At 35.6% G+C, this 26,252-nt stretch overlaps 1 long non-coding RNA gene across 1 annotated transcript in view; it reads right to left on the reverse strand.

The window, feature by feature from the left end:
• LOC133224511 (uncharacterized) overlaps window positions 1–20,336 on the reverse strand; it is a 54,261-nt gene extending 33,925 nt beyond the window's left edge. The window contains exons 1-2 of the long non-coding RNA XR_009728864.1: window positions 20,157–20,336; window positions 18,293–18,465 (exon numbers count right to left, since the gene is read on the reverse strand). This is a non-coding gene — a long non-coding RNA (uncharacterized LOC133224511). The remainder of the gene's footprint in view (window positions 1–18,292; window positions 18,466–20,156) is intronic.
• Between the last annotated feature and the right edge of the window lie 5,916 nt (window positions 20,337–26,252).

The following is a 26,252-nucleotide window of genomic DNA, read 5'->3' on the forward strand; positions in this document are numbered from 1 at the left end:
CATTGATAAGCTTACTGAGGTATAGCATTTATCCTTGGTCACCACATACTTCCCACTTTTTCAGTTTTGTTTCACACACAGTGCATTTGGCTTGACTGGAAGGCAATTATAGAGACAGACTTTCCCCATTATTGAGAGATTGCCCACAAAATAATTCACAAGTAACCTATAATTAGACTTTAAAAGGTGCAAGTTCTTCTTGTGCTCCCGTTAGGATTTTCTGAGTAAGGATCCTTCACTTTGTCCCTGATAGCTGTCTAGGTTTCCAGGGGACAGTCACTTTCTGTCACTTACCGTTGGAAAAAAAATATAATGACTTATTAAGGATATTGCCAGACTTAACTAATGTTTATGACACTCTGAAGTTTTCAGATGGAAGCAGCTATAAAGAATGAAGAATATTACAGTCATAAAAGTGCTGGTGGGCATTATTTCCTTATTTTAAATAGTAGGCCTTTCTAACCTGACTGAAGGGAAGTGATGAAGCTGTTAGCAGCAGATGGGAAAAGACAGACAGTAGTACATAGAGGTAGCACAGCTTGTGCTGCATGCTTGCAGCGCAGCTTGTTTCACAGCACTGGAGGCAAATAGGTCTTTTTCTACATCTAAAAGCTCTTCAGCCCTTTTGTGGCAATGTGCCAGATCTCCAAGAAAAAGAGATTGCCTAGAAAGAAATATGTTGGGGTGTGGAGAAAGCAGACACAGGTCTAATAGGCAAAGGTGAGAAAGGCATCTAGATGACTTAACTCTTTTTTAGCAAGAATATCCCAAAGACACCAGGTAATTATTCACTGGCAATCTGTATTTATAAATTTCAGCGAAAAAAAAAACCAAAAAAACCCAACAACCAAAAAACCAAACCAAAACAGACAAACAAAAAAATCCAAAATAACACCCTCCCAAAAAAACCCCAAAGATAACAAAACAAAAAACCCCAAACCTAACCAAACAAAAACCCCAAAACAATGAAACAAACAAAACAAAACAAAACAAAACAAAACCACAAAACAAACAAACAAACAAAAAACCCACCCCAAAATCAAACCAAAAAAAACCCATGGAAAACCCAAAAAACCCAAACCCCACCATTTCTGGCCTCCTTGAAAAGATCACTAAAGTAAAAATCTTACACAAATTCAAGCACAAGGGATAGAAAACTCAAGAAGTGAGTGAAAAGTGGTCAGGAGTTTTGTGGCCATCATTATCTTCGGAATCTCCTTTGACCATCATCATGTTCTGAATCCTGAACGCTGTCTTATGTGTAGTATCAAATTCTGCAAACTTCAATCATGCTTTAACAGCTCAAGTTTCATACCAACAAAGCCTGACTAGTAAAAAATTAAAGCACTACAGGAAACAAACAGTACATACCTAACTTACAGTCTTGAAAAACTTGGCAGACATTTGTGTAAATCAGATCTATTGAACACAGACTTAGATTCATATCTCATGAGGAAATATGCACAAAATTAAATAAATTTATGTCATTAAAAATATTATGTCATAATGATACATAGCCACTTCATATTTCAGAGGGTAACAAAATCCTTCTTATACAGTCTGCTCTGAACCTACGAGTTGTTTAGCAGCTTAAACTTGATATAATATCCTTGCTGAATCATTGTTAAAACATTAGTAATTTGCATTCAAACATGTACTGACTTCAACACACATTCTCCACTGTGCCATTTCAGGTCACAATATTCTGATTCATTCCATTTCTGTAAGCAATGTTTAAGCAAGTAGCATGAAGCCTTCCTTGCATGAGGAAGTGTGAAGCATTTGAAAAGACTGAAGAACTGGAACAGATTGCATTCATGACTGGGAAAGACAGGAAGCTTGTTTCTTCTAAGCAAAATTTTAGCCAATGAACTAAATTTCCTACTTTGGCATGAGTGAGACTTTCTGAATGAGTCCTCAGATTTAAAACCAGTAAACAGTACAATTAACAACCTGATAGATAAAGGCTGCCTTTTCAGTGACTTTTCATTGATCAACACCTTTGACGTAGGTAACCAGGAAGCAGAATAACTAGTTCTAGGGGGTTTATATTTATGAAACAGCTGCATTATTTTTTAAACTGTTATACAACTGCATAAAGTAACTGAGAAAAGAACATGGTAAAAATTAAAGCTATACAACAATTGCATAAAGAATTCCTGTATTTCTAAAGTGTAGACTATAATTATTAAAATAATTAATACTTAGTTATCAATTGCAGTTAAATTCTTAACAAATAGAAACCTAATTTTAATACTCATCATTAGTGGTTAAAGTATTCAATATTTATATAAATGTTTTGTTTCCCACACCTTTGCTAGACTGTATCACAGTGGAATAGCAGAGAAGCAAAGAGGCAAATTACAAGTTCTAAACCAGACGAGATGAGTGTGAGGAAACATCAGATAGAAGATAGTGTATGTTTGCTTTTCTTAAGTTCAGATTTTTTAAAAATTATTCTAAACACCTAGTTAATCTGCACAGGTTTTCACCCATTGATTTCAAAACACCACGGAAAATATGCATTCCTTTTCTAGAAGTGAGGAAAACGTGGGATGGGGAAGGAAGATTTGTTGATCATTCATAGTTTGGGAAAAGGTACATCCAAATATCCCCATGAGTACCAGTTCAGAATTTTGTATTTTAGAGTATATTGATTGCCTCTTCCAGTAAAGTACTATTTTCATTTCCATGGAAGATTTGTTATTTGGGAACTGCATTATATCTTGCTGAACTGTGAACATGGTTCAGACTAGGAATTATTTAAAAGAGATTATGTTGTACTGAAAGAAGATTAAAATGCAATTTTCAGGTTTGTTTTTTTGTTGTTGTTGTTGTTGTTGTTTTGGGGTTTTGTGCTTGTTTGCTGACATGTATCAAAATTTATTAGAAACAAATACATGCTGAAGTGACTAAGGCTTATCTGCCTGCAGATATGCCAAATGGAAAGCTATACAAACTAGAACTTATGCATCTAAGCAATGACATTTAAGTCTCTGAGGGCTGAATGATATCTTTCACAGTTACTAAGGAATAGATCTTGGAGACAGCCTCCTAGTAATAAGTAAAACTTAATGAGAAAAGTTATTCATATGGCTTGTATCCCTGTATTTAGACATGACAGTCAAAATAAATTTATGTTCAAAATTCTTTTCTAGATAACCCATACACAGTTATGGTTTGGTGCACAGTTTGGTGCACTTTGCTTGTATGATCAAGAAGCATTTAAAAATTGTTAAAAACTATATTATATAACGCAACTAGACTTATCTTTCCTTATAACTGTAAGCACAATAAAGAGACATTATATTCCTTCATTAAAACATTAGTATTATTTACTATTTCTATGTATCACTACAATAATATTGGTTGGCTTATATTGTTTTGTTAGTGCAATGTTTATTCCCTGTATCTTGAGTTACAGTATCTAAATGTATCATGGCAGCACATTGTATTTCATCCCTGCAGTAAAGGTACTTTATTGAAAGCATAGATAAACTTTATTTCTTTTGTTGGTTATGGCTTTAGAAATAGTTGGAAAAAAAACCCTAGTTGCATATGCATACTCCTTCTATTCCTTTCTGTTTCAATATATTCACTTGTTTACTTTACTACAGGAGACAGACTGGTTGAGACAATGCTAAAGTTAAAAAGAAGGGAGAAAACTTAATTAAAACAACAGTTCATTGTCTATTAAGTAGCCATAAGTGGGCATGTTTTATTTCAAAGCCAATTGTTCATTTGTTTGCAAAGAGTTACAATAGTTCAATAGCATGGAAGTTAATGCAGAAGGAATGCAGATGCAGTTTTAACATTTGACGACTTAACCTGTTCGCACTGCCAAGCACATCTGTGTTTGTAGTCAACGTTTCAAAAATTCTTTGCTGAAGTTCATAAGGAATTACAGGATGAATCTTTGATGCACCCTCAGGAGTGTCAAAAGAACCTGTCCTGGGTTTAGCAGCAGCAGTCATTTTTTCTCCTTCTTGGTAGCTGGTGCAGTGCTGTATTTTGGCTTTTGGGCTGGGAACAAAGCTGATAAAAATGATGTTTTCGTTTGGCCAAGGACTTTGAGTCTCATGCTCTGCCAGGGAGGAGGGGAAGCCGGGAGGAAGCAGAGACAGGACACCTGACCCAAACTGACCAAAGAGGTATTCCATACCACAGCACGTCATGCCCAGGGGGGAACTGGGAGGTACCCGGAAGGACAGGGGGTCGGCCGGGTCGGACTGGTGGTTCGGCGCGTGGTATTGTACTCCTTTCCTTTGCTATTTTCTCTTATCATTGTTGTCGTTGGTGGTAGCGGTGGTGATTCGTATTGTACATTAGTTGCTAGACTGTTCTTATCTCAGCCCGTGGGAGTTGCATTCCTTCGATTCTCCTCCCCACCCCTCTGGGAGCGGGGAAAGGGGGGGGGCAGCCCCTGGGGAAGGGGGGGGATGGACTAACGTGGGCCTCGATTGCTTCCAGCCTGGCACCACTCACTGGGAGTAAGTGCACAAGCTGTCTTGGTTGGGGTTAAACCACGACAGAACCTCTAAACAGTGCTGTAATGTCAAACTGCATTTTCAAACTAAGTCTGTTACTCTAGCCCTTACACTTTAAAACTGCTAGAGCTATGTAATTTCATGAAAATAAAACACATGCAAATTTTTCAGTTGGGCAATTTGATTCATACAGTAGTAATATTGCATCCACTGAAATATATTGACCCTCTGTATTTTAGCTTCTTTGGTATTTTTGCTGATTCAAGAATCAGCTATTACTTTGTCTGTTATGATTAAGATTTTCAGAACTGTTGAAGAGACTTAGTTATATTTAGTTCCCTTCCATTGTGAAGAAAGTCTGAAGTCCCTTAAATGGCATTAAGGAAATATCAAATGTCTTCGTTTATATATGCAATAGTCCAAACAAAAAACCTGCAACTAGAGTTAGACTATCAGATTCTTATATGCACTTTAGAATTATAGAATGGTTTGGGCTGGAAAAGACCTTAAGCTCATCCAGTTCCAACTCCCCTGCCACAGGCATGGACACCTTGCACTAAACCATGTCACTCAAGGCTTCATCCAACCTGGCCTTGAACACTGCCAGGGATGGAGCCCTCACAACTTCCTTGGGCATCCCATTCCAGTGCCACACCACCCTCACATATTTGTACATACACATTCTTCTTCTATACAGTTGTATTTATTTTATGCTAAAAAATGATTTATTTATTTATTTACTTCCTACTATAATATAATGATATTTTCCTGAATAGTTGGGTTATTTTTCAACTGAAACTTTCAATGATTGATAGGCACAGAGAACAAGCATAAATGGTTATTGCATGATTGAATTATTGCATTATTCAAGTGTGGTTCAGCTTCTGAGAGGAACAAAGCTGGACTCTTTCTAATAAAGATATGAACTGAACCTTGCAAAATCTGCAGCTGTTTGACTGGTAGGTGTGTAGCTGTGAGGCTTCAGGTACTACTATATTACAGTTGCACTTTCCAAGTACTAATGGATGAATTTATTTGAACAGATCATGATTATAACTAAATGGAGTTATCCAGTATCATGTGGATAAGTGGCCTCTAACAAAATCAGTATAACACAGTGAGTTTCATTTTACATGATTTATGGTTGCAGTACTACCAGCAATTGTTCAAACACTCAGGTTTCCAGAAGAGCCCCTTACAGTCAGGACAGCTAGCTACTGAATTAATAGTGAATGTATTTGACTCTCCAACTTAAAAAGCAATTAGTCTAATGAATTAGTCTAAATGGGGAACAATGAAATTAGAGTAAATGAAGTGAATAAACAGTAAATTATTGTGATTTGCTATCTGCTACAGCAAAATAAAAAGATACTGATAAAATAGCAAAATTAAAATGACTGATGAATTTATATATAAATTTACATATATATACACACATGATGCATACACAAAACATGTATATTTATAATGTTAAAAGTTACTATAAATTGGGCTAAAAATATTTTGCTTATTTTTCAAATACTTTTTAAAAAACTGAAAATATCTTATTGTTTACTAGGATACAAGATATTTTTGCAAAGAAGATTTGTGGAAAATACCAACCTGGATTATCTTAAAGTTTAGAATATGCACAAAAAAAAAAAAAAAAGAAAAAACAAAAAGAAGGTGAATAATGATATCCATGTCCCCTAATTTTAACCATCAAAACAAGACACATAACCTAAGCTACTGGGCCAGACTTCTGGTTTTCACCAAAGAGACATTGTGTTTGCACAATTCTCCCCACCCTTCAGATCCTCAGAACTACCTCTCTCCCTTGATTATAATGCAACTCAAATTTAGCCATTTTACTTCTTATATAGGCTTTACTTCTTCAGGTTTTTAGTTACATTTTTCCTCATCTTGAACCTCAGGGACATTCCTCCCATTTTAATTACTGTAACCTTGATTTTGTAAATCATTAGGAAAAATTGCTTCTGAACATTTCAGATAAGCCAGAGATATCAACAATTCCTGCTAAGTATGAACTATACTACTAGATCCTAAAGTTTTATGCATATCATCAATTCTCTTTTTCCATCTTTTCATTAGTAAGCTAAGAGTTGGTGTGTCAGCCAGAATATTAAGCTACTTTGCATGCACTGTTTGGAAATATCTGGAAGTACAATCATAGGCTGCTGTTCTATAAAACTTTGGAAAATGATATCTGCCCATTTCTTGAGATCATCCCTGCATCCTAATTTAGGTTTACTTTCCAGGGGTTCTTCTTATATAGTATTTATAACATTTTCTGGACTCCAGAACCAGTATAGAAATAAACCAAAACCTTCATATTCATATGTCTTGGGGCATTCAACACCTCCTCATGAGGCCTGTTTCAGTGTTATTATTATTCTCAGTAAATAAATGTTTCCTAATGTCCAGTCTGAACCTCCCTGCCATAGCATTGATCCACTCCCAGACACCCTGTCATGGGACACCATGGAGAAGCATCTCCCTCTTCACTCTGCCTCCTCAGGAAGTTTTAGAGAGTAAGGTCTCCTCTAAACCTCCTCTTCTCTGAACTAGACAAACCCAGTTTGTGACAAACCCAGTATCTCCAGATAATAAATTTCTTTGAATCCTACCTAAACTTTCTGAAACAGAATATATTGTATAGCACGCGAAACATATGGCTGAGTGAATATCAATTCGCTCAAGTTGGGGAGGAGGAGGGTTAAGAGGGGAGAAGGTGTTTGTTTGGTTTTCTGTTTGTTTTCTAGTCCAGCCATTAGGAAAATTGTAAGGCAAATTTACTTACCTGGAATAAATGTGAAGGGATAGCACTTCTGTGAACAGATCTTTTACTTCACTCAAAAATAAGTCTTATTATTTGCCATTGAACATGCATTCAGATGAATAAGAAGTAAAAGGTGGATGATAATGTGTCCTTGGTATCATTCAATAACATTTTTAGTGGACTGTACTACGTTAAGATAAAAAAAGGACAAACAAGAGACATGACAGCCTTTTTCATAATAGCAAACTTTTTTCCTCTGTGGGCCAATTGCCCTCTCTACTCCTCTCTGTCTTTCCTCAAAAGGCAAACTATGAAAAAAGATCATGATACTGTAATTTAATTCCAAGTATGCTTATTTTTCTGGCACTTCTATGCAATTAGCCTAAGGAGTGTCTTCAGGCATGCCATGAAAGGCAAAGCCTACAGGGACAGTAACAAAAATGCTGTTAATTTTGAGAACTATTTCATTCATCTTGAAAGACAAATCTCTTACCCAAACACCAGTCGAATATCCATGACTTGAATTCACATGGATCCTTATGCCAGTCTGTAAAAGCCATCAACATTCATTTGAAAAAGCCAGTCATGCTGTTTTGCTAAGTGGTAGTAGTGCAGTTCTTTGTCATATTTGCATCACCCAATCAAAAGTAGTGGAAAGAAAACAAAGAGGCGTCAGAAGTCTTAAATGGTCTACACGTTAAACCTGTGTATTCTTTCATGTGAGATACCAGTGGATGAAATAGTTTATTGCCCCATTCTACACCAAATGTGATTTCACATATGTAAGTCTTTCTAATGTTTTCCTACACTTCATTAGGGACAGGTTCAAACTTAACAGGGGAAGTTTAGATTAGATATAAGAAGGAAGTTCTTTACTGTGAGAGTGGTGAGGCACTGGAATAGGTTGCCCAGGGAAGTTGTGAATGCTCCATCCCTGGCAGTGTTCAAGGCCAGGCTGGACAGAGTCCTGGGTGACATAGTTTGGTGTGAGGTGTCCCTGCCCATGGCAGAAGGGTTGGAACTGCATGATCTTAAGGTCCTTTCCAACACAAATCATCCTATGATTCTACAAAAAATGAAACAGATAAATATTTATTTCCTCTACTGAGCTACTGTTTGAAAACCCCCCAACTATTTATGTCAGTCTGAGTCTTTGTCTACGTATCTAGTTATTTATTTGAGAAAGAATTCATAGTCATATTGTTGTTTCCTTCTCCAGCTGGAGTTGCAGAACTACGTAAATCTCAAAGGTGTCAATTTCTTAGTGTCAGAATCATCAGAATACATTTTGCTTTTAAGCAGATTTTAGTTTGGATTTTTAATACTTGTGTGTGTGTGTTTCTTCTTTTTAACTTTAAGCATAACTTTCACTCTTTGAAGATCTGAACTTATTTAAAAAAAAATGCATGGCTGGTATAGGAAACAAGCTCTAATTCTCTGAATTCAGGATTGCTTGAAATGAAGGAATAGGCACTAAATATAGAAATATCCTTCTATTTCCTGTACTTCAGCCCCAAAATTCTATAGCAGCACGACTACATTTGTTTTTCATGACTGAAGCTATTTTCAGTGAGATGCATACTGAAATACTCTCACACTGCTCCAGTGAAAGGAGAATTTCTAGTCCAAGATGCACCTGGAATTAGGAATGCTTTCCTTTTTAGAAATAAGGAAATCAAAGCATTAATTAAAGAGGAAAGCTTGATATTATTACTAAGTATGTATTTTGCATCTTTGATAAATTGATAGATATATAGATGTTTCTAAAACTAAGCTTGATGTTCGTTATCCAGTACATTATGTCTTTACAGCTATGGGACAGCATGAAGGAGAAAGCCACTATTGCTGGCTCTGGGGGAACACACTGAATGATATTGTTCCCTGTAGAAAGCACAATGCCAGAACACAAAACCTCTTATATCTGGGAGAATAGTAGCAGATTTGTCCAGGTTAATTGCTAGCAAACTGGCTTACTTTCATCTTTCCTTTCGTGCAACAGCTTAATTCCCTGCTTCAAGCAGATATGAAAGCCCTCAGAGAGAATCACATAAATGTGTAGGTAAAAGCAGGAAGTAAATGCCCAAGACAGGTGGAGTTTATAAAGCAACGAAAACTTTGCAGGAGTAAATTGTGGTTCAAATGATCTGTGACTCGTTTTAGTATTTGTATTAGGTTGCAGGAGACTTTTTCAATGATTAGGAATAGAAAGTAGAGAGCATGAGTCAACTGGTAAAAATAATATGGGTGAGAGTCCTTGTAACCACTTGATATATTCAGAATTCCTCATAGCTGAAAAAATAGAATTCATTATAGAATTCAAAAAATGATAAAACAATGAGGCTCCAAAAAGATGATATTCCTCTCCAAAACTATAAGACCAATTTCACCAAAATAAGAGACCATGATCTTTAAAGATTATTAAAAGACTATTATTCTATCAGTATTAAACTTCAGAAAACTTTGGAATATTTCTTTTTTGAATACTTGGTATGGAGAAGAAAGTGCTGCCAATGTTCTAGAAGTACAAGCCTACAGGAATGACACAAGTTCCTGGACCATATAATTGTATATATAAATTATATAACAAGTTCTAGCAAAGTGAAACCTGAAGAAATCCTTATAGAAGAAAAAAACCCCAAAGATATAATTAGCAGAGTGAGAAAAGAACTTTATAAAAATAAGAACATGTATTTTTCAAGTTAACATGAATGCAGAAGTCTTGGACTTCGATGCAAGTGCTAACCTGTTCTTATGTACTCATTTTAGCTGCTGTAAACAATTGACTAACAGGAACAGATCACATATAAACTCTCCACTAATTCTGCACTTCAAAGTTGGAAGCAGTTTTATGCTATTCTTATCTCTCTCCTCTCCACTGGGTGGAAAAGCAAATTACAACAGCCACATTGCCAGAATATTTTTGTTGGGCTTTCTGCATGAAATCTCTTAAAATACTGGAATACCGAAGTCCTTTGCTATCTCTTGCCATGCACCCCAAATAACCAAATGTTCCCTTCATGAAAGCTGCCATCATAGCCATAATCTGACCTTGGAAATTATACGAATAAAACACTTACTTGTTAAAAAAATACATTTCCTATGTGTAGCTTTTGCTTTTACACTAATCTTGCTATAATATTGAGCTGACAAAGTTGCCTGACTTCAGATTCCCAGTCCTGTTAATACTTTTGTAAATAATTATGAAAGCTTTATATTATGAATGAAAGATTATTTGTAATGCAGACTTAATTTTCACATTGCATTTCCATTAGGAACAGTCTTCAAAAAGGTATAACTTTTTTAGAAAAACTAGTATACAAAAAGCATAAAACACAAAGACCTTTTTTAAGTCAAACTGCAATAAAATTGATGAAAGATGAATTCCTGTCTAAATCATTGCTGGCATCTTTTAAATCGAACGCCAGAATTTCACCTAAAAAAGTTTAATTTATTACTCTTTAACATAGATATCAACAAGCAATAGCATTAGGAAAAAACCTCAAATAGTAGCCTTAGTAGAACTTCTGTCAGTATTTGAGCTATCACTAATCGTTGCGACAGAGGGAGGGAAAAAAAAAAAAAAAGACAGACAGACATTGTGGCTAACCATGAAGCAATTTGATCTAATATAGAAGTGCTTGGGTACAACTGAAGAACAATTCCATTCATCCTGCTAATAGAAACAGACTAGATTTTCATCCATATCTGTGGCAAGGGCATGAAATAGATGAGAAAGTCTTAGAGAAGGTCATAGTCATGAACAGAGAATAAAGCAAAATCGCTGTCTTCAGAGGGTTGAAGATTTCTGTAATAATGAAAAACTGGCAGATGGACTTGTGGTTTGAGACAATGAAGGTTTTGTGTGGGTAGGAAATAAAAGTACGGAGTAAAGACCGGAAGACAAAAGTTTGCTGAATACTGATTTAACTGAAATCAATCACTTCTGCTGTTATCTCAAGGATGTCATCTACCTGCAAAACACAGTATTTACCTAAGAGATAATTTTTCCATAGAAACCATTAATTCAGAAACTTTCTTAGGAAAACAGGGATCCAGTTTTCAGCTGCTCAGTTGTGTCTGGAAAGCATTTACACCTTTCTCATATGAAATTAGATGACCTTCCACTGCTGTCTACGTAATTTCTTTCAATGTTTTCAGAAAACTGACTATAATGCTGTGATGGCCGAGTCCTCTTGATAAAGTGGTCAGTGAGCAAAAAAAGTAACAGAACAAAATCTAAACTAACACAGGAAAAACAGAGCGAGCCTTGGATTATAGAGGTGAGTGGATGCTACACTAAGAGGAGAAAGTAAAGGAAATGGGTAAGAACAAAGTAGAATTATATAGAGCTGGACTATAGAAAATACAGAACTGAGTAGAAAATATTTTGTTGAAAGAAAGCTAAAGAGGTTTTTATCCATAACAAGAAGACAGGATGCAGGAAGCAGGGAGAAAGAGAACACAGAAGTCCTAGATGAGGAAGAAAACAATAGTTGTGGAAAGAAAGAAATAGCATGGTCTTTCTCCTACCATTTCTTGAGAACATTTTTATCCTATCAGTTTACATCTTCTGTTGCATATTTTTCCTTAAATAGAAAGCCCTAAATTAAAGAATATTTCAACACCAAAATTATTCATAACTGAGGTGAAGAAAGGGTAAGTATAGTAAATGTGGACTGTATTTTGGCTGAGTGATAATAAAAAGAACCTAAACCAAACAGCTTTGAATCAGCAAAGCTTGTAGGCAGGTATTTATGTAATTCCTTTAGAATACAAGAAAACTTCTCCGTATTTATTTATAATTGCTGTACAATTTGTGTAAGGTAGCACATGTTCCAGGATGTTAGAATAAAGTTTGAGTTCTTCAGTGACACATACACTTAAAGAAACCTGCTGATGTGTTCGACATTTCCAGGTTTATAATGATATTTATGAAAATTAGAGAAATAAGATAAATATTGGAAGCACAACTATGAGGAAATGAGATTTTCATTTGGCTTGTACAACATGAACAGAAGGGCCAACTTTGTCTATGTTTATAATGGTTAACTAACCAATATTTAAATAATGACATTATAATATCATGTTTTCAGTCCATGATTGCACTTGAGCCTTTGGAAGCTTGAACATCTGCTGGAGCAATGTTACACAATTTGACCTTTATCGGTTGTTTGAGGAAAAAAAGAAAGTATGTGCGGGGTAACAGAATAAGGGAAAGAAACAAAAGGATACTATAAGCATACTGCAAGCTCAGTCATTTGACAAAAATGAACATACTAAGTACTTGGAATAAATTACTTTAGAAGTTAATCCAAACCTACATATTCCATTCTAAAAATCTGAATTTGCAACCAGGTCTAGAGCATTATACCAAGCTCTCTTAAAAGTGACAACGGTATCCAATAAATGGCACAGAAAACTGATTGCAATTCTAAATTGCCAATAGAATTCTCTATTATAAATAATGCATAGAATATGCTGTCTTGCACAAGCTGTCTGATAACTGTTAGGGAATGGTAACTTGATTGCTTTTTAAGAATGCCAGTATTGATTCTTACTGTTTTGTTGCACTTTGAATGAACAAACTGCAATAATAATATATATTTCTCATAGAGATTGAGCTGATGACAACGCTCTTCTAAATAGTCAGATAGAACAGGTATAGCCTATAAACTGATATAGCCTATCACGCTCTTTTAAATAGTCAGATAGAACAGGTATAGCCTATAAACTGATATAGCCTATCTACCAAGGGGACTGGCTACTGAAATGCACATTAAAAGTAGAAAACAGAAGAATAAGTCTCAGCTACTGTCACAAAACCACTAATCCTCAAGCAGTCTCTAATAAACATGCCAGGTCAAAGCTCAGACCTGGCAAAAAAGTACTAATCAGAAAAAAGGGCATTCATTATTACCTTAGTTTTCAATAAGTAAAGGACTTACAGCTCAGTAACATAGGAAGACTTATGAAAATTAGGACTGGGACATGGCAGACAAAATGTATTTCACGTACTGAACATAGCTCCAAATCTGGAAACCAGAGGCATGAGGATCATGCATAAACAGTGGTTATTCCCACGCCCCCTCCAGTTCATAAATATGTAAATATCTCTACCAAAAAATAAACTGAATAGAAAGGATTAGATGGAATAATTGAATATATATTAAAAAAAAAAAAGGAAAAAGACACCTATGGTATACTGTATCTAAACCATGCAGCTAACACAGACGCAAGCCCATGTTTACTGAATTTTAAAATTAATTTGACAAGTTCCACCCAAGAAAACCTTGAATGAGTTGGATGGAGACTTGGAAAAATCTTTCATAACCGTTTTAGGACCATACTTACATCTGGCAACCCAGAACATTGCTGTCGTGGTTTAACCCACAGCAGTCATTTTTTCTCCTTCTTGGTAGCTGGTGCAGTGCTGTGTTTTGACTTTCGGGCTCGGAACAAAGCTGATAAAAATGATGTTTTGGTTTGGCCAAGGACTTTGTGAGTCTCATGCTCGCCAGGGAGGAGGGGAGGCCGGGAGGAAGCAGAGACAGGACACCTGACCCAAACTGACCAAAGAGGTATTCCATACCACAGCACGTCATGCCGAGGGGGGAACTGGGGGGGAACCCGGAAGGAGAGGGGGTCGGGCGGGTCGGACTGGCGGTTCGGCGCGTGGTATTGTACTCCTTTCCTTTGCTGTTTTCTCTTATCATTGTTGTCGTTGGTGGTAGCAGTGGTGATTCGTATTGTACCTTAGTTACTAAACTGTTCTTATCTCAAGCCGTGGGAGTTGCATTTCTTTTTGATTCTCCTCTCCGTTCCCCCAGGAGTAGGGGGAGGGCAAGAAGGGGGGGGAGTGGGTAACAAGCTGTCTGGGAAAATCGAAAGGTACAATGGGCTGTTAAAAACTACACTGAGAGCAATGGGTGGGGGAACTTTCAAGCATTGGGATACACACTTACCAAAGGCCACCTGGTTGGTCAACACTAGAGGATCTGCCAACAGAGCTGGCCCAGCCCAAGAAGGAGAAAAAATGACAGCTAAACCCAGGACAATTGCCAAGAATTGGTTTAAACAGACCTTTAGGACATTTTAATGAGCATTAATCTGCTATACTGGAAGGGCATTAGGCAGTTTTTAGAGATACAGACTTTTTAATGCTAAATGTATGTTATTCTCTAAAGTGAAATCCTTCCAGACTTACAGAAAATCACCTATTTTTCCAAACACTTTGGTAAACTTAGGAATATTAATAAATTCCTCTTACATTGTGAAGAATGAATTTGTGAGTGATGCTAATACATTAAATACATGACAAAATAAAAGGGAGAAGAGAGAGGAGAAGAAAAGAGAGGAAAAGAAAGAAGTAAAATCCAATGAAGCCTTAATGTTTAAAGGCCATAAATCAGTTCCAGAAATCTGATGATTCTATACAGAACCCATCTCATTCCTCTCTACATCCTTTGGACTGATTTAAGTGTTAGCTAACAGCTCAATATTTCTTCCTATGAGTGCAGATTCTTAGGTTGTAAAAATTCTTAGCCTCCCTGAAGTCATTAGATTTGTCATGTTTAAAACCCACTGTAAACCAATCTATTAGCTTTCTGTAGAACAGTTGCAATGGGAGACATAAAGAAGTCGCATCACTCCAATTGTAAGGGGAAGAAAGGCCATAGGTCCCTAATTCCTTTGAGTTTGTCTACAGTATTAATACTTTAAACAAACTGAAACCAACTAATCAAACAAAACTCTCAAATTATATGAGCATAGGCCACATCTATTTCAAACAAACAAGCTCCTCGGTTTGAGTCTTAAGTCAACGAAGATAAGAGCAAAGAAGCTAAGTCTGATAAGTTTTAAGTCTTGAAATATGGGGGGGGTTTCTAAACCATTTTTTAAATATCTAGTTACTTCCAAAACCCCCTCTTGCTCAAAATGTGTTACCTCTTCCATAACACTACCTTACTGTTGCTTTAAGTACATGTGAGCAATTAAGGTACTGACACTACTGGACCTCAGGGAAGACATATACCCTTTCAGCTATAGTTTCATTAAAAGTCAAAGAAGAAATTATGAGGAGTCTGTGCCAATCGCTATCATTTCAAAACTGACATTTTCCAAGTCCTTTACAGAGTCATGAGTGTGAAATATAGACTAATAATTACAAGTCCAAATTCTGCCACAGTACACTAAGCAGGACAGTCACGATTACCATGGAAGGCCTACACCTACTAAGGTATGAGCGTTATAGTGTTGTGTCTCTGATTAGATTGAAGGAATAAAACTTTTTACATGACCAGCATATAAAAACATTTGATATGTAAAGGTGTGTACATGTAGCAAATTGTCCTCACTTTCCCATAATGCTGTGGACATACTCAGGACATGCAGTAACATTAAAGCAGATTATTTTTTTTCTTATTGCAGAAGGGAAAAAGGGTAATAGTTTCTAATAAATTTAATTGTAAGACAAATATTGTCTATAATAAATAATAATGTATTGTCCAAGGGATACAGTAAACTAGATTTACAAAGTACTTAGTAAAAAAGGTGAATTTTGTACAAGCAAAACCATTTTGATAAAAGAAGCATAAAATTTAAGGTAATTGTATTCAGTATGCACTGTCTGTTCCCTTGTTTTGTTTCAGAGTTACAGGAAAGAAACCATAACCTTGAACATAAAACTTGAGTGTGAGAGCTCGGCCTTCATGTGTTTGTTATCCTTTCCTGACAATACAAATAAAAACATAACACATTTGCATTTTTTTGTTTTGCATGCTTCTGAAGAGTAAATGTACATTTAGGAAAAATTAAATGCAGAAAAAAATCCGTTGGAAATGCTGCATTTTAAAGCTGGATTCAGCACACCCTAACCTTAGTCTTTCTAGACTGATAGTGACAGGACTTACTGAAAATGATACCTTGAAAAATGTTGTGCTATAATACCAATGGTGAGATTTCCTTAAACTATTTTGAATAATGCTAAATACCTTAGACATGAGCAATCTTTAGTTTAGGTTCCTTACATCAACGTCCATTTTATTTATTAGAAGAAACTGTTTGCCATCAATCATGTTTTAAAAGAAGAAAAAGAAAGCGTTCTTCTTCTGACTAAAGAGTTCCCTTCTTTTCTTCCCTGAGAGTTTATATGTAAGGTACCTCAACTGTTGCTGCATATGTGCCGAAGTAGATCAAGTATTTGGCATAACTCTGGTAAAGAGTGTTATGGCTGATAAAGAGATGAGCTGGTTTGCTGCTTTTGTGTGTGTATTGATTTATAGCAAGATATCTCTAGGCATTGCTCAAATATACATGTAAATAATGCTATTGCTCACATTCATGTTTTATTATTAAACTAAGGTGAAGCATTGAAATCCCCATGTAGAAGACACTCCAGAAATGCAAATGAGTAAATGTACCTGCATCTATATATTCATATAAATAATGAATAGATTAATATATTTCAAAGACAATACAATTCTCTATTTATTAAATAGATTTTCACTTTCCACCAATATGTATTCTTCAAGGCTTTTGGTACTTTTGTTTTTCTATTGTTAGACCTTTTGTCATCAAAACAACAATTCCCCATAGCCTCCAAGCAGAGGCAGGTTAATTTGAAACGCTGAAGAGTGTTTCAAAACGGACACAGACTTAATTAGCAAATACCTTTACCTTTAAGCTCTTGTTCTCATACAGATACAACCTTTGGGTATTTCAGTGGACGTGCTAAACCCTCGCATGGTTGATAGTCCACTTTCTATTGTACTGCAATATAAAGAAATCCATACTGTCAGGAGGCACATCATTTTAAGTCACTACATTTTTTTCCATTTTTTCCAGAACCTTTTTTTTTAAAGGTTTTATGCATCTAGTGTAGTATTTGTGAAGGGTGTTTGTTTGTTGGATGAGATCCACTTTATTTACAAAATCATGAAGTCTCAATGGTGGCAGTACTATCCCCCCATACCTGTTATTGTGCCTCAGACCAGGTGGAATTAGATTTATCTCAAAAAAATCTATTCAGTGGTTTGTTTGGTTTTTTTTTCTGGTCCTCTACAACGTCCTTTGTGTTGTTGAAAAAAATGTGTACACTGACATTGTCTAGAACTAAGGCTACTGTGCACTGAAATATGAACAATGAAGCATACGATTTGAAATGTTTTGTTACTTACTGGTTTGCACTTTATCATACCTGAAGCAGCCTCAGTATGGACCACATTGTGTGCATTCTCCATATACAGACCAGTGAAAAACTATCCATCACAAAAAAAATTGTAATTTTCTACAAATTAGACAAGTGACATGAAGACATACGTGCCATGAATATGAAACTGAAATCAAGCTCACTGAAGATATCACTAACAGAAGCCAAAATAGTCATGCCATAGCATTTAACTTCTTATGAATATTGGCATTTTTAGCTGTGACTGCAGTACAAGCACCACCCAAAGTCTGTCTACATGCATCTGGTAAATACATCAAAGGTCACAAAATGGAGTTACACAGCAAGTTCTGCAAGAGCTGATACTTAAACTCAAGACTCCAAGTTTAGTTCATTAACACAATATTTTTTTCAAGCTCCTTTTCAGGAACAGAAGTTTTCATATCACCTTCCCCTGGTATTTTAGCCAGCAGAGATACTGACAAGTGTCTGTAAAAGAGCTCAGCATTCCAGTATTACACCAGTTCATCTGTCATTAATTTCCAACTCAACCATACGGACTAAAATTTCTTATGCTACTGTCAGCTTCAGACTGCAGATTTTTAGAAAATGTAATTAAAAACAGTTTGGCAGTTTCTCAGAAAATAAACCAAGTCCTTTTCCTTGTGTTAAATAATTCACTGTCTGCTCATTTTCCCCATAAATTCAGTGGGAATTTGAAGCACTTAGATACTGAAGAAACATACCCTATAATTTGAAGCAATATAGAAAAACAGACTGTGATTTGCACTGAGCCCATGCATTTAAACTTTTTACCAGAAAAAAAAAACAGAGTATTTCTGACGCCTATCTCCCAATCACCTGTGTATTGTGCCTTGTGTCATTCCATGGAGAGGTCTAAAAGTGAACAAATTGTACTTGTTCCAACAAAAACAAATTTAAAGATGTTCTCCAAAAATATATCAAATATGCTCCAAAATGCTAACAGATTTTCAGTTCACAATCCTGACTAGAGCTGATTGGAAGTAAAGCTCCTGAAATGTATATGGTAAAGTCATTAGATGTAACTCACCAACAAATCTGCCATCAATGCTCTGTGCTACTTGCAATCAGGTTCTTGCTTTAAGTATTCACAGACTTGTTTCTATATCATCACTATGAACACTCTGAGAAGAGAGTCCAAGCACAGCTGGAGCTGGTAAAAGACTGTAGAGAAGAAAACGGGACAAGTAGCAACAAATAGCATCATGGGCTTTTTTCCCCCTGAGCCAAAACACAACTTCACAGTGAGAAAAGGGAGGTACCCTTTTTCTTGTTCTCTATGATGTCCCAGTGTTGCTGAAAAGGTAGGAAAGAAACATCCTATCTTTAGTCAGGCCCACAAATCCAACAAAGGAGAAAATATTCTTTGCTCCAAAATCCTGCAGGAAGTTTTATATCTCTGCAAAGAAGCTGCTCCTTTCTGGAGAAATGTAACCAAACACAGTTACCATTAGCCGAATTGTAAATCTTTGCTTTGTTTTTATTTAAACACAGACTGTTAACCAAAATGGTAGTTATATTATATCTGCTGTATCAGTACCACAAGCTAAACCATGGAAACAAATAAAGAGTAAAATTCAGTCAAGGCTGTCCAGCCATCTCGCTAACTGAACTGAGGATTGTGCAAAGATATTGAAAGGAGGAGGTTACAACTGGAAAACCATCTCCAAAGTTAACATGAATCAGAAAAGCAAATATTGACTGTGTAGAAAATCTCAATTTTGGCTTCTAGTGTTCCTTAAAAATTTCAAGTAGGCACTTCGTTAAATAGAACTGGTCTGGCCATGGAAAAAAAACCAACTTGTTCACTTCTCAAAAGTCTTTCTGGACAATTACTTTTTTCCTTAGCTGTAAAACAACTCCTTTCTCAGATACATAAAGATTTTAGAGCCTCTGTTAGACCTTCTTTTAAAGCAGGTGTAAAAACATTGCCAGATATTCCAGTACTGCTTTTTAATTTGCACAGTTATAAAACTGTTTAAAATATTCAGCATTTCTCATTATAGAACCTTACTAAAAAGGCTTTTTCTGTACTTCTGCATCATTTCAAAAATCCATGAATTCATAAATGCTCAGCTTACACTGGCAATGTGAACAATTAGTCTATTTGCATATTTTGTTTTTACAGTGAAGTGAAAGATAGTATATGTTTACACATTTCTTAATTTGTGGTAGGTTTTCTCCTCTCTCACATCATCTTGCTCCCTAAGGAAGGAAGAATAAATGAGTAAACTAAACCCCCACAGTCAGGAAAAATACAACCATGCCAGGAATCAATCAGATTTTCACATCTGTCAGAAAAGCTAACAGGATTTTTAACACATTTGTTCACTATGAATAAAAAAAAAATAAAATAAAAAAATACTTTCACCACCCAAAAATAAGAAAAAGAGGGAGAAAAAAAAAAAATCCTATAAGATGTTTTTGACAGTCAGGTTCTGGAAACTATAAAGTGATAATAACTGAGAAGGGAAAAACTATTTAGCAACAAAAATAAACAGAACAACCTGAATCAGCTTCATGTAAGATTCAAAATTTAGAATAAATTGTCATTCATTATTTGAACGGGAAAAGGAAAAAAAGGCAGAATCAAATTTCTAATTATCTCTATAAGCCTTGAAACAAGCACAGAAATAATCACTGAAACAAACCTATTTAAGTATTACAGATGAAACAGACCTACAGGTGAATGAAGGAAAAGATCTTCTTTTTCAAAACATTCACATACTAGTAAAGCATAGTTGCTCAAGTCAATGATTAGATAACAGTTCTGAATACCTAAAAGTATAAAATCAAGAAACATTTAAGTTCTTTCAATTTCAAAGGCACCTACTTTTTATGTTACAGCGTATCTAAAAGAACACCTGCAAGTTATTGTCTCTGAGTTTGTTACAAATTGAAGCATCACATGCGCTGGATTAACCTGAATGAACTGCAGACAGGTGTGAAAAATTAACCTCAGGACAAAGGGAACCTCATCCTTTTAAGGTAAAGAATGTCTTGTCTCAGCTTCCTTCCTATCCAACTGCTTTTTTCTGGGTTTTTTAATCTCTTCTTATTTTTACCAAAGACTATTATGAACTATTTTTTTTTTTTACACTTTATATATCTCAGACTAAAGTTATTGCTAGGAAGTTAAATTACATATTACTACGTATTTCTATATTTTGCATGCATCATATATGAAGCATATAATATATGATATATACTTATATATTCTCATAACATACACAAAAATGCTTATATTAGAAATATGCATCAGTATGTAATATATAAAATCTGTTGGTCTGTGGAATAAAACAGGTGGATAGGCTTTTGTGATCTCTTAAGACATTCAGGAGGTTTTCTCATGCCCCAGGGGTGGAAGCACAGCCTTCTGAATTCAGAAACTTTATAGGGGTTGGTCCATGGACTAAGCAATGATATCTCTCTCTTTGTGTGGGTGCGGATGTGTATATATCTATATGTGTGTATATATATGTGTACATATATGTGAGACAGATGTGATAGTATATTGATTTTGTAGCTCTTTTAGTCTGATATGAGTCAAGGTTTATAGGATCATGTGATTATGCTTAAAAGTCTAATTAATATATTCAGTAAAAAAACCCCAGTTTATTGCTGCAATATTTTTTTTACACTTTTTGAGGTACAACATATAAAGAAGAAACTTCAAAATATGAACAAATTTGAAGCTGTTACTCTAAATTTATCTTTGTTATGTTACTCAAATGAGATTTTTATCTCCTGTAGGAAAAAAAGATGAAAAAAATTGTCATCTTTGGGATCCCTGAAGTTAGTCAGAGCTGACATTGCTAAAATATATAATGAATTTAATAAAGTGATTATGGTTTTTAATATTCAATAGAATTTCATATCTTAGCACAGAAGAGGTTTTCAGTGTGTTATTTACCAAAACAAGTTGGAGGAGGAGGAATTTAAAATAGAGTGGTTTCACATGAAATGAGATTTAGTTACTGTGGCAATATCATTCTTAAAGAGTAAAACACTATCGACCAAAGCCCTGTGAGAATAAAAAAGCTGTGGTTTTAAAAGAGATTAGAAGTTTTATGATCTACTTTGGTTGATTAAAGCATTATGAACACAATGAAATGCCATCTCTCAGAGCTCAAAATTTACTTTCCGAAAAAGGAAAGTAAGAATTTCTAGCAGAATTTAGATAGTTAAAAACTGCAGTCAAGAAATTCTCTACATAGTATGCTCTGAGACAAGCAGATTCCCCTAGACACCTCAACTTGATTTTCTAATTCCTCAGAGACCTCAAGTTTTGTAAAGCCTAGACCAAACTGAACAATCAGGTCAATTCACAGCCTGTTAAAGGTCCCTCATTAAACTTTCTTCCATTTGGGATGTATTTTAGAGATACTGGGTAAAATGAATAATCAGGCCTTGATAAATACACTGAAGCTGACATTTTCCACTCAAACAACCATCTTGCTGACCAACATGAAGGGCCTTTCTTTTGTGCTCTCTGTTCAGCCCCTTGAATCCTGTGGTGTTTGTTTTTAAATGAAAGATTTAAAAGGTAGGAAGGATGGAAACTATGTCCTCAGTTGAGCTTCTGAATACCTCATCACTTGACGAGTGCTTTTCTCTTCAGTAACGAATGAACCATCTTTTCCTCCTTTTAAAGGAACAAATCCAGCTTCATTTGTAAATGAAAGGATTTCAGTCTTGCCTTCCAGAAGGGTATTTGGGACATAAGTCTGTAGAGGAAGGAGCCTTGAAGAGGGAGAAATTTAAGTGACTTCTTTAAGTGACTTGTTTTCAGAGTTTCCCACTGACTAGCTCATTGAATGGCTTTCTCTACTGTAAACATAATCTGCGAGTCACACTTTGGTGTCTAACTTCTTACAGTCTCCACAAGAGCCAAGCTACTCAATGTGCCTTTGTATTTCACCGTGGGACCAGGTAAAAAATAAAATTGCCTAAATAGTTGATTGTTGTGGTGGTGGTGATAGGGTATTTTTTGGTTTTTCATTTGTTTATTTTGGTTTATTTTGTTTTTTTTCCAGAGCTGAAATAGGCCTCTAGTTATGCACACCACAAGAAATTTGAGAACAATATAGGTCATGGAAAAATTCCTACTTCCTTTCTTCCACCTCTAGTTTTCTCACAATGCTCCTAACTTTTTGCTCTATAGAATTCATTTTCTCTTACTTTTGATTTCTTGGTCTGCCTGTACTGTACTTGTAGAACTAGCACTATGACCTCAACTAGTCTTACATTTGAAAAACATTCGCATAACATGACTGTTTTTATCTACACAAAAAGATAATTTGTTGGTTACCAATGTAATTCCAAACATAAAAGACTTTAACTAAACTAATTTCTTCATTGGATGATGGCAAGCTGCTGGAAGGTATTACTCCTGCTTCTGACACCAATGGAATGCAGAGGAAAAAATTGAGAAATATCTGTTACTGTAGGCCTTAAAATTGTAGGCACTATTACTTTCTCCCCCATACACAATTTGTAGCTTATATTCCAAATCATCATTTTCAGAATAGCTGCTGGTTTTATCCTGGGTTTTGATCTATTAAAAACAATATACTGTCTAAGATTTTTACTATGTTCCTATTGCACCTAATTCCAGTTGGCCTACTTCTTCTTCCATTTAGTAGTCAGGCAGCCTTATTCTCTCCTTTTTAATCTTTTCTTTGAGAAACTTAATGAATTGCAGTTCTTTCAAAGCTTTTCAAATGTCTTTGACGTTTCCCTTGCAACATTTGACCTTGAAGTAGTGAATACTTTTCGTTTCTGCTGACAAAAACACTCTTGCATGTTGCAAAGACAGGTATAACAAGCTGATGTTTGTTCGCTTTAATCCTTTTTTTCTAATAAGCAACAAAAATGCAAAGGCGGTCTTCTCAAAAAACCTAAAAAAGAAAAGCAACAGTGTCAAAACTGCAGTGAAAGACCAAAGGAATCTGGTGATGTCTTATCAAAGGCAAAGCCAGCCACAGCACAGCTCTCTAGTAAATTCGTTCATCAGTAAAATGAAGTTGAAAGAATCACTTATTTAAATGGCTACTCACAACGGTCTCAGCAAACCTGTACTAACCTTTTTGTAGACAGCATGGCAAAGGAGACTTTAGTAGAGTTTGCTGATGTTTATAAGGATAGTTTTCTTCGTTTCAGGGATACCATGAGAAATACAAGGAAAGTATTTGTTTGGAGGCTTAGAAGAGAAGCAAGGGCAACAATGTAATTTACCAGCTAGGGGCCAAACCTGATGCCTCAGATCTGGAAAACAAGTTTATAGTAAGAGAAGAAATAGTCTTAAAAGAGTCTTGAAAGAATCAAAACATAGTATCTGATGTATTAAAAAGGAGAGCTAGTGGAGAGATGTGAAGGTTCTCACAACTAATCCAATAAAAATGACAAGGTAGGAAAGAGATCCCTGCTGCAGAAGCAAGAATGAAGGCAAGTAAAGAGTGCCCTTTACAAAGTCAAAAAGAATACAGCTACCAAATACTATGATAATTTACATTTACTGTTACTGTGTAAGCAGTAGCTGTTAGCTGAATTGAAAACTTGCTTTTATAAGGATGTAAACTGAGAGTTTGAAGTCAATGGCAAAAAAAAAAAATCCCTACCTTCTGTGCTTGGCTTCATTCCACTTGCATAACAGACACCGCTTTCTGCCTGTCACTGCATACGCCTCCACACACTCATGCTTTAATACAAGTGCATTAAGCTCTCAGAGCTGATGTACTGTGAAGTTATCTTTTGTTACTCACATATCTACCCACTCCTCAGCTTTCTGCCTTCTTGGGTGGCATGGACAAATAAGTCATTCTCTCAGCAATTAGGATCATACAATCTTTGGTTTTCATTGGCTGCTATTTTTCACTTATGCTCTAAAAAAGGTATTAGCCTTTTTTCCACAAGGGTAGTTTGGTTTATGTTTATGCATGAGTTTGTACATACCCACATATGCTGAGCTAAAAAAGTTAACTCACTAGTTGTCATTTCCTAATTGAAGCATTGCTATAATCATAACATCAGAAAACAGAATTTATCTTAAATAAATCTGCATATAAAGAGAGCAAAAAAAAAAACAATAAAAAAATAGAGGCAAAGAAGCAGGAGGGTGATAGTTCTCCCAGTTTATTAACTTACTCAGAACTTCTCATTTTTTTTCTGTAATACAGATATTTGGAACTTCTAATATTTTTCTTAAATGTTGAGGATAAGGAGTGGTCTGCTGCTCACTCTACAATTGCCAAGTAAGAAATGTTTATTAGTGAGGTGGACGATCTTTCTTCAGTCCATTTCCTGACTCATTAGGAGCAAAGTCCTAATGCATGTCCTGCATAAAAATACTAGAATTGAAGCTACAAAATAATAATAATAAAAAAAAAATCTTTGTCTTAAAGATTCCAACCCAAAATGGTGAATAAGGAGAGTGGGAAAAAAATGTTCTTAGCAACCTTGTGCATGCTATGGAATCCACCTGAAATGTATGAAATTGAGGTTCAGTTCCATTTTTGAATCAGAATGAGGAATTTGCCTTTTTCCTCATTTTCCAAATTTCATAACTGTGCACTCTGGTTACTCTTTGGAATGAATCCGGATCAGTCATAGTTCACTTAAAAAGTTGTACAGGCCTTAGAAAAAGAATTCAAGATCTGTTCTAGAACTAACCTGGGAAGTATGGTGTCCACCTGAACTATTCCAAACACTTGCTCAGTTCTGCAACATGCCTGTTTCTGCTTCTCTTCTGTTTCTAAGGAGAAATTGTATATGAGAAACCCTCACAACTCCCATTTTATCAATACTGATATTTTTCCAAAAAACAAACTTTGCACTCATTAAATGCATTTTCCTATTAAAAAAAAAGTGAAAAAAATCAACAAGTTTCTGTCAAAAAATAATCAAACAAGTCCCTCTAAAGGGGATGCAAAAATAAGAATTGCGGTAGTAAGGCGGCTCTGACTTTTGAAACAATGGCTACTTGCCAGCTTTTTGCTTACATAACATTCACAACACTTGCTCTTCAGTACTTTTGATGCACAGTGGTAAATTACTTGCTTCGTATATAGGGGAATCTCCAGAAATATAAGGTAATGTGTGCCCTGTGAAATTAAATACAACTATTGTGCCATGCTAAATCTTTTATTGGCACCTTTCTATACCATATAAAAAAAAAAAAAAACACTTTATACCAAAATCGGTGGTAAAAGTATTTTAGTGAATCAAGTCTTGCATGTTTATCCACATTGAAAAAAAATAAGGCTTAGATTTAGGGATTAGTTTTGTAAAGACTTAGGGGAATTAATACATATAATTGTGATTTACAGCTGGTATCTCCCTGTCAGTTATCAAGATCCCTGGCTAGCTCCTGCCTGTATCCAAAGAGGCATTATGTCCAGTCTTATGATCCTTATGGTTTCAATTTTATAATTACCTAAAAACTAAATAAACCATAAAAAATGTGCTTTTGACTCTATTGCTCTGGAAGGTAGAGCAGACCTTCAGCAGGATGGAGGTTTCCTGCTTTGTTCTCCCACAGTGCTTAAGCCAGCAATTGCCCTCAGAGCCTTCCCCAAAATCAGTCCTATGCTCAGGAACAGCCCCTATTTCCCCACCCCAGTAGTCCTTATGCATTTGTTCTGTCCTATTCTCTGTTGTTTTATCTCTGAATCTTTACATTATTTTCTGGAAAATAGAGCAGTTTCAAGGAAGGGCTGTGAAAGCATATTCCCACATGCAAGGCTTGTCAGTAACCTGCTGATTAGCAGAGCCTATGGTA

The sequence above is a fragment of the Neopsephotus bourkii genome, unplaced genomic scaffold (genome assembly GCF_033783945.1).
Source record: "Neopsephotus bourkii isolate Nb327-2 ecotype Australia unplaced genomic scaffold, CSIRO-AGI_Nbou_v1 NB_1685, whole genome shotgun sequence".
NCBI lineage: Eukaryota > Metazoa > Chordata > Aves > Psittaciformes > Psittacidae > Neopsephotus > Neopsephotus bourkii.